This window comes from Peromyscus californicus, unplaced genomic scaffold, assembly GCF_007827085.1.
Source record: "Peromyscus californicus insignis strain IS unplaced genomic scaffold, ASM782708v3 Scaffold_16__1_contigs__length_79575227, whole genome shotgun sequence".
Classification (NCBI taxonomy): domain Eukaryota; kingdom Metazoa; phylum Chordata; class Mammalia; order Rodentia; family Cricetidae; genus Peromyscus; species Peromyscus californicus.
Genome location: NW_026294458.1, coordinates 66,695,516 through 66,710,736, shown reverse-complemented (window position 1 = coordinate 66,710,736; position 15,221 = coordinate 66,695,516). Strand labels below are relative to the sequence as shown.

General features: G+C 38.5%; 1 protein-coding gene across 1 annotated transcript in view; it reads left to right on the top strand.

Moving 5' to 3' along the window:
- The window catches only part of Cyyr1 (cysteine and tyrosine rich 1), a 103,498-nt gene that overhangs the window by 58,673 nt on the left and 29,604 nt on the right, over positions 1-15,221 (top strand). The window lies entirely within an intron of this gene.

The following is a 15,221-nucleotide window of genomic DNA, read 5'->3' as shown; positions in this document are numbered from 1 at the left end:
GAAAGGACTTCCTCAGTCTAAAAGTCTTTAGTTCCTGTCTCCTCACACCTTATATACCTTTCTCTGTCCAGCCATCACTTCCTGGGATTAAAGGTATGTGTGTTTCCCAAGCAAAGGTATGAGATCTCAGGTGCTGGGATTAAAGTTGTGTGCCACTACTGCCTGGCTCTGTTTCTCTCCTAGACTGAGTCAATCTCATGTAGTCCATGATCCAGATGGATCTCTGCCTCCCGAGTGCTAGGATTAAAGGTGTGTGCCACCACTGTCTAGCCTCTATGTTTAATCTAGTGGCTTGGTCTGTTCTCTGATCTTCAGCCAAAGTTTATTAGGGTACACAATATATCACCAAAGGTTATCTCAAATTTTAGGGCTTTCCCATCCCTTCTAAAAGCATTTAAACATATGTCTGATTTCCCCTGAGTCTGTTCCTTTAACAAAATAACACTGTAATATTAATTTATGTGAATGGCTAACATTTTTATATGAATTAAATATATCTAGATGAATGACTAAGTTTTCTCCTGTAATTTTCTTTCACTCGCACACCACGGAAAAATAATTAAGTTTATCTGACAGGGTACTTGAAAGATTAGAGGTAATGCCATATTAAAACTGTATATAATAACATAAAAAGTGAAAAATAGATTCCAGAAGGGACAGATTGGACATTCCTAGCATGAGGTTGTTTTTCTTCCACAGTAATTCCACTTTATTGAGAGGCCATTATTTTTTAACCTTGATTATAGTCAAAGTTATAATTGGATAGATTATCCTAGTAAATTCTTATTCCTGGCTAAACCTTGTTCCTATTATTTCCTAGAACCCCTTCATTAATTTTTAGCTTGTATATGATTTTAATATTAAAGAAAGGAAAACGTTTGGAAACAAATGCTGCTTCAAATGTATAATACACTCTAGTGAACAATGTAAATGACTTGGATTTTGAACATGACCATGCACAATAGAGACAGCTACTATTGCCTAGTTAGGCAGATAATGAAAAATTGATTTTATTTTGGGAGACTTCTGTAAATCTATCAAAAGTAAAGAACTTTTTACCTAGCAGAACACTCCAGTCTAATATTCTGCCATCAGTGCTTTTTAAGATGTAATTTTTAGAAGGATGTTCAAGTTTTTAGTTGTAATAGTGGTAAATATTCTTGTAGACACTGAAAATGAAGATAATTTTTTGTAATCTAGTACCCATTTTTCACCTATTAATAAAGATATTAATATTTATCAAGTGAGGAGAGTCTTTTTTAATATAACTTAAAACATCCTTAATATGGTTTGCCCTTCAGTTCAAACTGACTTTCAAAGGGCTTCTTAAGCTCCCAGACTGTTGCAGCACTGTAAACTAGAGAAAAGTATGCAGGGATTTGACTGGAACTTCTTGGCAGCATCCATGAACCTAGGATGCAATCATTGTAGAGTTTTGTTAAAGACCAAAAGTGAGACTCCATGCTGACGACACTGTACACACTACTGGCAGTGAGAAGGGCTTGCTTGACTCCGATCTTCTCAAGATCCCTGCACTCTGGAGGCTAAGACACGTGGATCCTTCAAAGCTACCTAGTGGTATCCTGCATCATACAAAAGACAGGAAGAGAAGAAGTAAGAGAAGGGAGGGAGGGACGCATACTCTAACTCTCTCATGCCAACTTCTGCCATGTCCTACAACTGCTTCATTCCACAAAACTCCAGTCAGAAGAAAGACTACCACAAATGGGAAATAATGGAGCCAGAGAAGAGGAGTGAAGTGAAAAAATAACCTCAGGATCCCATTTTAATTTCTTTCAAAATAAACTTTTGAAGGAAACACTGAAATATCTGAAGGGGCCCATATTAGTTACTTTTCTATTGCTGTAAGACACTGTGACCAAAATAACTTACAGAAGGAAGAAATATTTGGTGCTTATGGTTCCAGAGGGATGAGAGTCCATCACCATCATGGCAACAGGTAGGCATAGCAACAGGTAGGCATGGCTGCTGGAGCAGCAAGCTGAGAGCTCATATCTTAAACCATGAGCAGGAGGCAGGGAGCAAACTGGGAACGGCACATGAATGCTAAACCTCACAGCCTGCCCCCCATGACAAACTTCCTCCAGCAAGGCCACATTTCCTAAACTGACCCAAACACAGCCATCAACCTGGGGCCAAAAATTCAAATACTCAACACCATGGAAGCCACTTCATTCAAACCACCACAGGGCCTAAGAAAGTGATATTTTATTTAGGCTATTTTATTTAGGCACTGATTTTGTATAAGTGGTACTACAAGAAACATGTGTAAAATTCAAAAAATGAGTCCAAATTATTGGATGTTTACAGTATGTATCTTGAAGTTTGTAGCATCTATACAATTGCTATTTCAGATCAAGTACATTACCACATAAATAGTATAGGAGAACACAGTTGGAGAAGGAAGGTCATTTCTGAATTCAGAAATAGGATTGGGTCCTACTGAAGATGTGACTTTCAATGCAGAGGGTGCACAATGGCAGTGACTAACTGAGAAGACTCTGAGGTGAATGAACACAATAGCAAAAGCATTGAAATTCAGTGTAACCACTTTGTCTACGACTTTGATGGCCCAGGATCTAAAGCAGTTCCCAAACACTAAGTATGTTCTTTTATTTTCTTTATTTATTGATTATTTGTTTGCTGAGTAAAGTAGGATCTCCTTATACATCCCAGGTTGGCCTTGAATTCATGATCTTCCTTCCTCAGCTTCCTGGATATTGAGATAGGACCAAGCCAAGATCCAGTATTTTCTTAAATTACTCCCTGTATTTTGGAGAAGGTAGGACAGAGTACACATGAGTTGTAACCTACATAGGAGTTCTATAGCAATAGAAGAGAGACAAGCTATCTAACGAAGAGAAACTTAAAGAAACATGGTGGGGGAAAGAAGTCACATTATCAGGCATTCCATGTAGGACCTTTACAAACTATCCATTCCTATGTTTTTGTCTTCCTTATTTATTTAAAAGCATTTATTAATGAAGTATAATATTGTTCTGAGATGCATATAGAAAAATTGGTTTAGACTCATGTATGCCTGCCTTTAGTCCTCAGTTCCACCAATTACTTAATCTGTTAGCCTGTATTTCTTTGCCTATGGAACATGGGAATTTAGCTTCCTTGTACAGTTACTGCACATGGGCCATGAGAAACTGTAGTAGTCATACCATGAGCTTTGATAAGTAGTTAGTGCTAAAGTCGATTTCTTCTACGTGGGCCCTCTCTACACTCAGCTTGCTTCTCTCCTCTATGTCTCTCATTTTCACCTACAGATAGAGACAGTTTTCTTCCTTCATCGGTTTCTCTCATCTCCAGGCTCTGGGTAATATGTATAAATCGAATCAGGAGTCATTTATAGAGTCCTCAGTGTTTAGGGTTCCATTCAAACCAGTTTCTCTAGTGGTTTCTCTCTAATTCATGAAATGATCTTATATTTTAGAGTTCAGTATGGTATCTGCTGGATTCAATATCTGGGCTCATGCCTTTTCAAACTCTTTTGTTTCTTATAGAATTCAGCCTTCCCATCACATCTTTATTGCAACACTAATGTGTCTTTTACAATGGCACTGGAATTTCCTTGGGACCTTCAACTAAAGAAGGATGGAATTGTGGGTTCACTAAGGGTTGACCTGACTCTTAGACTCAGTCTCAGCCTCTGGAGACTGGACAGGACCTGCACATATCTGAAGTACCCTTAAAGGTACAAAGATGACCAAGTACAGTCCTAATGCTTAAGGACTAAATGATCCAGTAACATATAGGGGCTGAGTGCATGACCAAAGGCCATGCAAGACAGAATATAGAAAGTGCATCAGGAAATCCAAAGTACCATGTGAATTCTTCACAGCAGAAACTCACATTAGTTTGACATATTTCTGAACTGCCATAATGAAAGTGATGCTTGAGCCTAGATTTCAGTGTTAAGTATCAATAGGTAAAGAGAAAGGTAATATGAGCAGACACGGGGCTGGCAAAGCGGTACCAAGGGAAGAATAAGTGGTGAGTGGAAACGTTAAATAAAGACATTCTCAGCTGGTCCAGACTCTGGAAAACCAAAAGTGCTTGAGTGAGGAAAACATTTAGGATAACAGATGTTTGATGGTAGGATGGTGGTACATAGCCAGCCACACAAGTTACACACTGCCAACTGGCAGGGGCGTTACTCCTATGCACTGGGGCTTAGACAACTTCTGTGTGTTTTATGTGACCCACTAGCAGACGTTTTAGGCTGTGGAGCTTGTGTACTCTAGTGTGCAACTATTCAGCCCTGCCCTTGTAGTTCAAAAGGAGTCACAATCAAGTGCATGAGTAAAGGATAAAATGTTTATTTCTGAACAGTAAAATTTAATTTGACAGAATATTATTGTGAATTAAATGATCATGACTACTTAACCATGTGAAGAAAAGTGATGTTGATAGCTAACTGGACATTCAAAAACAGGCAGTAGGTCAAAATTCTGGTCCTCCAGCTGTAGCTTGGTGAGTCCTGGTAGAGACTCAATGTAAATGATACAGTTGGAGCTGCAAGATGAAAGGTCATGGTGGAAAGCCATTGGTAGTATGCTGACTAAAGTCTAGCACATTACTGCTTATGTGGACAACAACAGACTAGCAGAAAAATGTGTGTGATAAGAAAGGAAACAAGTTATGCTGCTGTCATTATTCAAGCAGTTTGTGCGGGGTGTGGTGTGTGTATGAGTTATGTGTGGTATGTGTGTGTATATGTGGTATGTGTGTGTGGTGTATGATATATGTATGTATATGGTATATATATGGTGTGATATGGTGTGTGTGTATATGTGTGTGTATGATGTGTATGTATGGTGTATATATGGTGTGTGTATGGTATGTGTATAGTGTGTGTGGCATGTGGGGTGTGTGTGTATAGCTACATCTTCTGGTCTGGGATTTATATTTTTACATAGCTACTTTCTTAATCTTTTTATTCCAAATACTCCTCACAACATGAGCGCATTCTGGCACTGTAGCCATCTGGCTAAGTATTGTTTTTATCACAGAAGATGGTAGAGGCAATTCTAAAGAGAATAAAAGAAGAAAAGCAATCTTTCTCAAGGTTACAGTCTTTTGCATGGGGGAGTAGCTCACATCCTTGAATGAGGACAGTAGTATATGCTTTCAGCAAGTTAAAACAAAGAAGCAGTCACTTTACAACAACCATGTCCTTTTGGATCACAGCACCGTAAAAAGCACCCTGTGGAACACACTGCACTGGGTTCTGTCACTTTACTGTAAAGGCCACCACTTGGTATATTTCAAATCGCTTGTGCAATGACCCTGTAAAAGGCCTTATCTTAATAGCCATGTGTCATCTGACTTCCAGTGCCTGGCTAAGGGTGTCTATTGATGTCTGGCCTGACTGAGTCCATCCTTTTTTGAGCAGCACAGCTGAGCTATGTAGACCAATAAGAAAACAGGAAATTTCATGACAAGGTTTAGTTGGAAGATTCTCACCTGTATTCTGTGTGTTGCTTAACCTAAAACTGCCAGTTTATGATCTCTAATAATTTAAGCTTCCTATCTGTGGCCCTCAAGTGACTTTGAAGATATTCCTAATGTTTAGTGTATACAATACAGCCACTAGTAGCAAGGAATATCTATTAGTGCGGCAACAGGTGGAGTTTCCACAGAGCAAACATCAGCTTACTATATGAAATACTAGCTGCTGGATACAGATGCACACAAACACAGTGAACAGATGAAGTGTTTATAGAGACCATTTATTTACTTTGTAAGTAATTGGAGTAGATAACATATATACACATAGTTATATGTTTTGAATTGAATGTGCCTAAGACACTGTTTTCTTCTCTTTTTTCTTGCTCTTTACAATACTTTTCCAAATATAGAAACCTAGTCAATTGAATATCATTACAGCTATTAATAATATTTGTCTTTTATCATCAATAACCACCTTGAGGAGACTGACAAGGGATTAAATAAATTACTTTGAAATTTAGCAAAAAAACATACCCATTAATCATCCAAATCTGTAAAAGGTAATACTATTAAATGATGTTGTTATATCTTTCAATACAACATAATAAGACTTTTCAAATACCTGGCACTTGGTCATCATCATACTCTGTGCTAAATAGACAGGAATCATGAGCTGTTGATTATACAGCATACCAGCCTATCCAGAATGGGAATCCCCACACAGAACTCCCATACAGACTTCCAGTATCAAGTGCATTGAGAGTCAGAGACAATGCAGAGAAAAGTCCCCTGCTGTGGATGATTGATTGATAAATAAAACACTGGTTGGCCAGTAGCCAGGCAGGAAGTATAGGTGGGACTAACAGAGAGGAGAATTGAGAGAACAGGGAGGCAGAGAGAGACACTGCCAGCCGCGCCATGACAAGCAACATGTGAAGATGCCGGTAAACCACGAGCCATGTGGCAAGGTATAGATTAATAGAAATGGATTAATTTAAGATGTAAGAACAGTTAGCAAGAAGCCTGCCACGGCCATACAGTTTGTAAGCAATATAAGTCTGTGTTTACTTGGTTGTGTCTAAGCGGCTGTGTTACTGGCAGGTGAGAGAGATTTGTCCTGACTGTGGGCCAGGCAGGAAAACTCTAGCTACAGTCCCCTTGTAGTCTATAAACATGTGCTTTTACATTCTCTAATTAATCTTCCTTGTGCTCCATAAATATAAAACAAGCTAATGTCAATTCATAAACAGGTACTTATTTCACTGCTGAAGGAACCCTCAGATCTGGAAACAGTAACACTCCCTATGGTCCTAATTATGAGCTAACTTTATCAATCTTGATGTAAAATGAAAACTCAATTTGTTTTATCTTATCTGAACAGATTTCTCCTGTGTGTTAAGCAGCATTGTTCATGGACTTGCATTTGAATGTGAGCCTACATTTGAAAATTCTTTTTACAAACTCTGTGGTAGGGGTCCATCTGTATATGTACGTGCAAGTACATATACATGCGTGTGGAGGTTCAAGTTCTACACGGCATAATTTTCCCCTCTTACTCTCCACCGTTAGTTTTTGAGCCAGGGTCACTCATTAAGCCTGAAGTTTATACATTGGGCTTCTCTGGGTAGCCAATGAGCTTCAGGAATCCACCTGTCTCTACTTCCCTCAAAGCTGGGGTTGCAGGAGTACACTGCTGTGCACAGCTTTTTTTTTTTGCATTGGTTCAAGGGATCAGAATTCCTTGCACTTGGACACAGCAAACACTTTAGTAACTGAGCCCTGTCCCCAGCCCCTCTGTTTACAAACTTCAATATTTGTCACTTGAAACTCCCCACGTATAAACAGGGCATATATTGTTTCTCTATTTTATTTTTAAATTTGATATCAGAATACCGGAACCAATACCCGACTTTTATTTATCCCACGTGAGTAGTGGTTTTCTTTTCCAGTTCTTATGCCCAGTCCTGATGCATTCTCCTCCCAGAGCTCTCAGTACTGAGCCACACTGCAGCTTAAGAACATCAGCCCAGTGCAGAAGATGTAAGCCGTGATGAGTCATTGTTTTATCCACGTCAAAATGGCCATTATCAAAAAGACAGAAAGCAAACAAGCAAATGCAGTTCTCAACCAGGTTTGCTGGGCATCTAAACTAGTATAGCCACAATGGAAGACAGTATGCCAGTCTACCCAAAAAAGCCTGAAAAACATGATTTTGATATGATTCAGAAATCTCCTAGAAGGTAGATAACCTAAGGTAATGAAATATGTGTACAGCTCACAATTGACAACATATGGGATCAACCTAGGTTTTTAGGAATGGAAGAATGTATGAAGAAAATATTATGTGTATGCCATGATGAATATTTATTCAGCAAGAAAAATAAATTTCTGTCATTTGCAACAACATGGATGAGACTGGAGGACATGTTAACTAAGATAAATCAGGCACAGAACAGCCAAATGCTCCATGTTCTCATTTATGTGTGGCGGTCCATAAGGTTATCTCTAAGAAGCAGAAAGTAGAACGTTAATTATCAGAGCCTGGGAGGGGTGTCAGGGAGGGAAATAAAAAGAGTGTGATCCAATACAGAGGTGTAATTTGCAGAAAGTAATTTCTAATGTTGCACAGTACAGTAGGACAGCAGTGGTTGTCAATAATAAACTGTGCACTTCCACACAGCTTGTAAAGAGGGTTCTGAATGTTCTTAACACAGAGAAGTAATAAATGTCTGAGTAGATGGCCATGCCAACTATCATGATCTGACTATGTGTCTGCATTATATACATGTCTTAAGGTCAGAGATTTGAGGAGTGAGGCACATCCTAGGAGGTCTTTCAAGCAACTGTCAGAACTTTGGCCCTTATTTTGAGTAAAATTGTAAGCCAATGAAAAAGGAAGTGCGATGTAGTAACTTCCAGATTCTTTTCCCCCAGAGGGTATTTTTATTACAAGCACAAGCTTTTCCTACAATGTATTTTGATCATCTTTCCCCTCTCCAAAACCCTCTCAGATCCTCCTTACCTCCCTACTCACCCAACTTTGTGTTCTTTTTCTTTCTCTTTGAAACAAACAAAAATAATGAACAAACAAAATTAAAAGCAAACATGCAAAAAACCCTACAAAAACGCAAAAGCGAAAGATTTTTTTATGATCCTGAACAGTTACTTGCATTAGTTACTATGGCAATGTACTGCTGTCATCCATCATGGGACACTTGACCCAGAAGTAATTCTAGCTGATAGTTCACAGTGTGCATCACAGTGACGATAACAAGGCTTCTAAGTTCCCTATACCCTCTATTGGAGTTTCCTAGTTTGAAATATTTGCCAAACAGCCATCAAGGAGATCTTTGTAAGAGTCTCTATCTTTCAGAAACTACAAAGATAATCAAAAATATAATTCCATAATATACAAAGCAATCATTTGGTATGTCCTAGGTCATGACAGAGAAGTATTGATTTCACAATTTACTATAATACTTCTAAATGGATACCCAAAGAACCCTGAAATTTATAACCATTGAATTGCTTTTCCTGGTGTGGAAAATTCCCTAGACTTCCTCAATCAGAAGCCTCAAACATTACTAGAAGTTTTTTTCTCCAACAATGTTTCTCCAATCCCCCCTTTCACATAACCTAACGCAGCGTCAGACTTAGCTCTTGCTTACTGACATGCGGACTGCAGAAACTGCCCCCAGTGAGCTTCCCTGGCCTCTTCATCTCACTGTACTCTTGCAGACAGTATCTCTCCAAAATCAGATTGGCTTATGCCATCCCCTCTTTCTCTCATTGGGCTTAAAGACTCCCTCATGATCAAATTCCTGGATGTATTTTTAGCTCCTAGATAGCTCCTTTGCCACGCCTAGATTTCACTGGCTGCTGCAGCCATATAATGTCATTTGTTTTCCTGATACCATAAGCTTTTTCACACATCTGTGACTTTACAAAACCCATGCGCTCCAGTGGAAGATTTTCACACCTTGTCTATCTCACTATTTCCTACTGCTTTCAGCTTCTATTTATATGTCAAAACATTTGTGAAGTTTTCCCTGGCCTCACCTTCAGAACTCTTTAGATCAGAGTTGACTTTGAACTTACCTGCATCAGCACCCGTAAGACAACTCTTCGGATGTCAAACCTCTGAAACAAAGGCAAATAGTAAGTGCTCAATCACTGTTGAACTCTAAATACAAAACTACTCCATTGCTGGGTGTTGACACAGCTACGAGAATGTGGTAAGTGCATCTCAACACACAAATAATGAAGCTCAAGAGACCAAAAAGGGGCATTGTGTTCTCACATTACTGCCTTAGGAAAATAGGCATTTATTTCAGTAGTTTATTGGATAATTTGAAAGTGAATAGAAATTAATATCAAACTGGGTCTTTCACAGGGTAGGGTCTTGCTGATGTTTTATTTGTTGTTTATTCCTTTATCAGTATTTTGTTTTTTATTCACATTTTGATGCCCAATAGTAATTTATCTTTGAAATTCTCATTGGCCTACACTGGTTATTATTAAATAATGATTCTTCTATGGCTGACCTCATTTTATTGTGTTGTGTGATTCCTTGGCTATAAAGGAGAAAATGGTTGAGAAAAATTAGACCATGGATTATGAAATTTGTGTAAGGAATGGTTTCATTTAAAGGAGCTATCCCAGGAGCAATGATCAAGTAATGCACATAAAGATGCCTAAGATGCCTACCTTCAGCAATGCAACATTGGTATTTATATTTAGCTCTGTGTTTCTTATTACAGGGTAGCATATGTTTGAGGATGGGACACTGCTGTATTTTGCTCATCAACTTGAAGCCTCTCTCTAGTCAGCATAAGGTTGACTACTGCAATAACATGCTTTTATAGTGGTGGTTGAGTCATCTGTTTTCACATGGTTGGTACTGTAAAGAATTGAGACATATGTCTCCTGTGTCAAGATTGAGCGTGAATCTGAAAGATGAAAGTAAAAAGAACCCTCAAGCATACTCAAGTAGAGATTGCTGCAACCTGTGGGCAGAGTGTTTTCAGAGCCACTGTGACTTTTTCCAGACTTCATGATTATTCTATTCTCTATCCTTTTGCGCAGTGCATAGAAAAAAATTCTAAGCTCCAAGCTTACTAGTTCAGTAATGAAGAATGTAATATTTCTCTGTGATCAGCTATAAACCTTGATCCACTCTTATTCAAAAGAGCTGTATTTATTTACCTCGCAAATGTGAGCATGTAGCTAAATGAGAGGCCAGGGTAACTTACCAAATGGGCACCCACCTACATTGGATAAGAACCCAACAGGAGTCCATGCAACTTTATAATTAAGGCTGTTTCTCTTCCCTAGAATGGAAAAATTCACAACATGGACATGTGGGTCAGATCTCCAGGGTAAGATCAGGGACACTGGATGCCTTGATATGGAATCATGGACAGTAACATCCCACCAAGAATGCTAAGCACGTTGCATGATGCTTTTACTCCCAAAATGGAAGCAGACCTTCATTAGGAAGGCTAAGTTTGAGAGTGTAGCTGCCCCTACATTTTGCCTTCATGTCTTCTTAGAATCTCCTTTCTCTGAATCCTTGCTAAGCCTTTAGTCAAGTTGCTTTGGAATGCATAATATTGTGAAAATAAAATTCAGAGTTTATAAATAAAAAATGTGGTGACATCAAACCTTAGAAATTAATTGTTCAGAGGAAGTCCCTATTTGTCAAAAAATATTATCATGCAGATGAACTAGGATTAGGGGCATACTGGAAACAGGATGACTTCAGCATAAAGCCAAGGTGATCAAGGTTGTAAATACTAAAAGTAATAGATAAGGACGAAAAGTTAGCAAAGGAGGAAAATAGGGACTTCAGAGTACTCAAGGGTCCTTTTATTTAAGGACAGAATGTAAACCCTGAAATACTCAACAGAAGTGACCCCCCTTTGGGCACAGACAGTGAGGTGATAGTGAACTGAAGGGATATGATAACAGTCCCATAGGGGCATGCTCAAATCCATAAAATCCATCAAGCTGTATATTTAATGTGTAGGTACTACTAAAAGCAATAAGAGAATAGTAGCAACTAATATTAAAATTGTCAGGTTGTAGCTTGATCATGCTAAAGGATAAACAGCACATAGGGAATTCAGAGGGGTGGAAACTTGATTCATGCCATTTCTCCCTCATGCCTAAAAACTTTGTTGTTAAGTTTTGTTTTCTTATTAACGTGCATCCTCTAGGAGGGATAATCCTCTTTAGATGGTATTATGTAGACAGTAACTTCCTTCTATTTTCTTAGCACAAGTTCATAATTAGCTGGGCCCCACGGCTGCTCTGAGTAAACTATCTTAGGAGCTCACGGTTTTAGCAGCTTAATTAACCTGAAGATAACACTAATGGTCATAGCTGATGTTAATATCAAGCATTTGTGATGCTTCCGGCATGCTGTATTCACACATGTTCTCATTTAATTCTCATAATGCCCTAGTAAATGAAGAACATTAAGAATGTGCCTTTTTCTTACATTAAAGAAAGCTTGAAGGCTGGTGAGGCTGCACAGCCGATGCGTGGCTGCACTGTGAAATATGCAGAATTGAGGTCATCAAACTTCATCTTTAGCCCCCTGAGAAGTAGCATCTCCCAGCATCTCTGAATTCTTATGCTGATACTTATCTTCATTTGCAGCACAGGCTTTTAACTGCTCTTTATTCACATGGGGATACAATTGTTGCAGTAAATATTAGCTTTGAACATTTCACTGCACTTTGGAAGCCATGAACACTATATGAAAGTCCAAGTTAGATAGAATCAAAATAAATGCATCCAAACCATAAAAGTTTAGAAATGAGGGGTCCTGTTTCCTCTCTGGTTTCATTCTGAGTTGTGTTGTAATTCAGATAGCTTCTAGATGGCAGGGTTGTTTTCATAGCATTTTATCCTAGCACTAAGTTACCTGGGCAATATGTGAGTGGCGTGGATTGTTGGATTCTACTCCAATCTGAGATTCTAGGAAGCCATGCAGATATACAATTCGTATAACTGCCTTTTGTTTCCTCTATTATTGCTGTTCCCGCTCATGGTTCTTCTTGTTCCAGTTCATGGAATTGGCTGTTTCAAAATTCCTTTGTGCTGAGGAGGATGATAATGAGCAAATAACAGAGCAGAAACAGAGAAAAGTAGAGATCTGCAGAGTAGCTTGAAAAGTCAAAATAAATAACAAAGAACAGGAAGATTGTCTCATAAGCATGATGGAGATTTTATTTTTACCTGTCCCTCTCCCTCTGTGTGTGTGTGTGTGTGTGTGTGTGTGTGTGTGTGTGTGTGTGTGTGTGTGTGTGTGTTTCTGTTTCTGTCTCTCTCTGTCTCTCTCTCTCAGATGCAATGGAGATTTTTTTAGAAGTTCTTTCTCCTTACATCTTCTACTTTAGTTGTTATGTATGATTTCTTGAATCACTAATATCTAGACAAATATTTTATTCCATCTTTTGGAACACTGTTACATGCTCAGAAGCAAACCAATAATGATTTTGACTCCTCATTGGAAATCTTAACACTCAAAGAGGAAGCAGCAGTAAATGGTCTTCAGCAGTGGTCTCCTGGCAACAGAGTTTCCAGGCAGATCATGCTGAGGACAGAAGTGAACAGAAATAAGATGAGAGATAGTAAATTTAGAAAAGGAAAATATATATATATATACCTCTGTGTGCACATGTGTATGTGTGTGCATGACTTGAAAAGAATTAAAAGGTTTTTAAATAATTTCTTAGTGTCGACTGTAAGATTTATAGCTATTTTTAATAGTGTTTTACTTAAATCAAAATATATAATATCCAATATCTTTTTCCTAATAGAATTTTGATTTAATTTAATTATAAAGTAGTTTTACTAATTTTTTTTTAATATATATTGAGAGTGTCGTTGAAATTTTCTCTGGTCCTGCCCAGCCCCACGGATCCCACAGCCTCTTATAAATAATCACTCAGAAGCTTATATTAATTAAAACTGCTCAGCCATTAGCTCAGGCCTACCGCTGACTAGCTCTTACATTTGACTTAGCCCGTTTCTGTTCATCTATATGTTGCCACACGTTCCATGGCTTTTCCTATGTGTTGTTACATGCTGCTCCCTGGACGGCAGGCTGGCGTCTACTCACTCCGTCTTTCTCTTCCCAGAATTGTCCTTGTCTGTTTATCCTGCCTATACTTCCTGCCTGGCTACTGGCCAATCAGTGTTTTATTAAACCAGTGTACAAAAGCATTATTTTTGTTATATGTAATTTTAATAGGTTAAAGTTATAACCTTCCTTTTGTTTAGACAGAAAAGGGGAAGTGATGGGGGAATGTCTTTCTGTGTTGCTCTGATTGGTTCATAAATAAAGCCTGTTGGCCTATGGCAAGGCAACTTAGAAGCCGGTGGGAAATTCAAAGGGAGGGAGAGGAAGAAGGCCAAGAGAGACACCAGCTAGGATTCCAAGGGGCAGCATGTAATGGGATGCAGGTAAAGCCACAGAACATGTGGCAACATATAGATTAATAGTTATAGACTAATTTAAGATATAAAAGCTAGCTAGCAAAAGACTTGAGCCATGGCCATGTGGTTATAATTAATATAAGCCTCTGTGTGTTTACTTGGAGGATGCAAGGGGGAGAGATTTGTCCTAACCGCCAGCAGACCAGAAAACAGAAAATCTCCAACTACATGAGAGCAGTGGTTAAAATTTACAGGAATTAAATATTTAAAAGTGGGTCCCCCACTCAAGAACAGATTCCAAACTCTCTAGAAAAATGAATTCTCCACAAATTGCTTTTTATATTAGAATCTCAAAAGTACCCTTAATAGTCTTAAATTACTATTCTGAAATTAGAGCTATTGTCAGAGTGAGTGGTTTTGTATCTATATGGAATCCAATAAAGTTGTAAAACTGAGCATTCTGAAAAACAAGAGAAAAAAATAATGTTAAGTTTCCCATAGTTATGTCCACTCTCATTTTCCTTGGCTTACTTATCTTCAGAATTAATTATTAAATAGATTTTTTTTAACTGCACCAAATATACTCAGACTATCTCTGTCAGGAAGGTTATAAATATCTTGACAAAAATAAAGTATCATATGTGAATAAGGAATAAAAAGAAAAAAACATCTTAAAAATATTCATCGATGGTGGCAAATCCCCACCTGTTCCACATGGTCCTGGAGAAGAAAGGACTTGAGACAAACAGCTCCTCTGTAGTGTTTATTACAGCTCACTGATGTATTGCACCAATCGGTGTGGGTTGTGGTGGTACAGGCCTTTAATCCCAGCACTGGGGAAGCAGAGGCAGGTGGATCTCTGTGAGTTCCAGGCCAGCCTGGTCTACAGAGTGAGTTCTAGGACATCCAGGTCTACACAGAGAAATCCTGTCTCGAAGGAGGAGGAAGAGGAAGAGGAGGAGGAGAATGGATTAATTTCTTACCCTGGTGACTACAAAGACCAAGAGAAACTTCAAGGACAGAGTGATTTTTTTTCAGGAAGGTTATAGAATGAAATAATTAGTGTATAGGAAGGACCTGGTGACTTTTATTTTCTTTAACATTGTCTAAATTCACAAATAACATAATCATAATCTCTTATTGCAGTATTGCTCTGTAGATGTAGCCAGGGTACGTCTTGGTTACTCTGCTTGCTGAGTCTGTTCTGCTTTCTACTCGCCCCGAGAAATCTTTCTGGGAAAGCACTATACATATCCCCATCTCATCCCCTTTTGTATGATTAAAAACAAGGC